We start from the raw sequence: 2,451 nt of genomic DNA, 5'->3' as shown, positions 1-2,451 counted from the left end.
GTGCTGGGATTATAGGCGTGAGCCACTGCACCCGGCCCCCAGCCGTGTTTCTAGGAGCTGTGACTTGCTGTGAGCTTCTCTCCGTCACAGTCACCGCAGCCGGTTTGGTTTTGGGTTTTTGGTAGCCTTTTGCCCATTGCCCCCCCCAAATGCCACACCCTCTCAGAGGGCATGACACCATGTCTAGGTGTAGGCATGGGGTGTGGCTGAGCCCACCTTGCTACTGGTCCCTGGAACATTGCGGCACTGGGCCTACCTGTGAGCTGCAGCCAAGTGATGAGACCCTTCCGAGGCTGGCTTCAGAGCTGCTTGGGCAGAGTCAGATATAAGTGTTTGCTTAGTCCATAGAGGGTAAGGGTTGTTCCTACAACTTTGTGTGCAATTGAAGATAGGGAAGTACTTCAGGCAAAGCTGCTTGGCTTAGTGATTGTCAGGTGCTCCTTAGCTTCAGCTGGCCTCCAGGACTACTGATAAGTAGCATTCCACTCAGCTTTCAAGCCAGAATCTACACTGGTTCAGGAAGACCAAACACAGGGACTTCGAGGCATTGGTCGGAGTAGATGGTAGAGCGGGAGCTGGCAGAGGGTGTTAGATGAACCTTCCTGGAAGACGTGGACCCCAAAAGCTCAGTAGGCTTGCAAAGCCTGTCTTTTGCAAGCAGCACTGCAGAACTCAGGCTGCCAAAGGGGAAGGCCATGATGGGAGTCCTCAGAGGCAGCTGACAAGGCAGTTATGCCCATGAACCACCACTTGCATCTCCTGGATGAAGATCCTTAAGAGGCCTCTATTAGTCCCCCAAGACCACAGTGCAGGTCGGGTGCGGTGGCTCAGCCTGTAATCCCAGCACTTTGGAAGGCCGAGCTTAATGGATTGCCTGAGCCCATAGGTTCAAGACCAGCCCGGGCAACTTGGTGAGATCCAATCTCTAAAAAAAATAAATTAATTGAAAAAATCAGCCAGGCGTGGTAGTGCACACTTGTAGTTCCAGCTACTTGGAAGGCTAAGGTGGAAGAATCACCTGAGCCCAGCAGGTCGAGGCTGCAGTGGCTGTGAGCATGCCACTGCACTCCAGCCTGGGTTATGAAGTAAGACACCAACCCAAAAAAAAAAAAAAACCACAGTGCAAATCCAAGACCCACACAGGGTGGGAAACGCCTTTGAGCCCTTGTCCAGTTCCTGCTACCTGTATTCCCTCTGAAGCATGCCCTGGGCATGGAGGAAAGGCTGGGCTGCTTGAGCTCAGCTGTACGGGATTCAGGCCCGAGCCTGTGGTCAGCATGGCTGCCAGCCGGGCTGGGTGTTCCTGCCTAGTGCCTTGGTTATCCACCCAACCCCGCGCCTCCTACCCGTTCCTTCAAGCACAGAACCTTCCTCTAGTCCCACCTGTGTGTACTATGTTCAACATACACCACACAGCCCTCGTACGTCTCCTTGAAGTCCCTCAGTCAGGCACCCTTCCAGCTGCCACCTGGTACCAACTGGGAATCCTGGATTTGCTTTTCAACAGTAAGTATGTACACTTCACCGGAAGCGGCTGGGAAGTCTGTATCTCCAGTGAGCTGCACAGAGAAAGGAAGCAGCCATCTCCAGTCCCTTCTTCCTGGGGTATACAGAGCTGTCCTGAGCCCATCCAGACCAGGTCCACTCATGCTTCTCCAAATGAGAAACAGGCTACCGTGTTTGTCTGGGCAGCACACACGCTAAAGCTGGGACCATTCAGAGAAGGTGAGCATGACCCAGAAAAGAAAATCAATTTTTTTTTGAGTTGGAGTCTCACTCGGTCGCCCAGACTGGAGTGCAGTGGCCGCTCCCGGCCACCGCAGCCTCGACCTGCTGGGCTCCGGCGATCCTGCCGCCTCAGCCTTCCGAGTAGCCGGAATTACAGGCGCGCGCTACCACGCCCGGCTGATTTTTTGATTTATTGTAAAGATGAGGTCTCGCTGCCTGGGCGGGTCTCGAACCCGCAGGCTCAGGCAATCCACTCACCTCAGCCTCCCAAAGGCGCGGGATTACAGGCTGAGCCACGGAGCCCGGCAAGAAAATCAATTTTTAAAAAAAGGATGACTCACTCACTGGCAGCCAGTCCAAGAGGTGGGGCTCAAGTCACCTCAAAGCATGAGAACTGCTGCTGCTGACCCTCCCGGGGGCAATCAAAGAAACTGATGGTAAAATTCATTTATGAAAACTAGTGATGGCTGGGTGCGGCGACTCATGCCTGTAATCCTGGCACCTTGGGAGGTGGAGGTGAGAGGATTGCCTGAGCCCAGGGTTCTGAGACCAGCCTGGGCAACATGGCAAGATCTCGTCTCTACAATAAAATAAAATAAAACAAACTAGTGAAGATGTGAACTATTTCTGTATTTCTTTTTTTTTTTTTTTTTGAGTTGGAGTCTCACTCGGTCGCCCAGACTGGAGTGCAGTGGCTGGCCCCCGCCCCCCCCCCCCCCCCCC

Source organism: Carlito syrichta, unplaced genomic scaffold (genome assembly GCF_000164805.1).
Source record: "Carlito syrichta isolate Samal-C Ts95f unplaced genomic scaffold, Tarsius_syrichta-2.0.1 Scaffold303084, whole genome shotgun sequence".
NCBI lineage: Eukaryota > Metazoa > Chordata > Mammalia > Primates > Tarsiidae > Carlito > Carlito syrichta.
The sequence above is the reverse complement of the archived record's forward strand: the minus strand, read 5'-3'. Positions refer to the sequence as shown.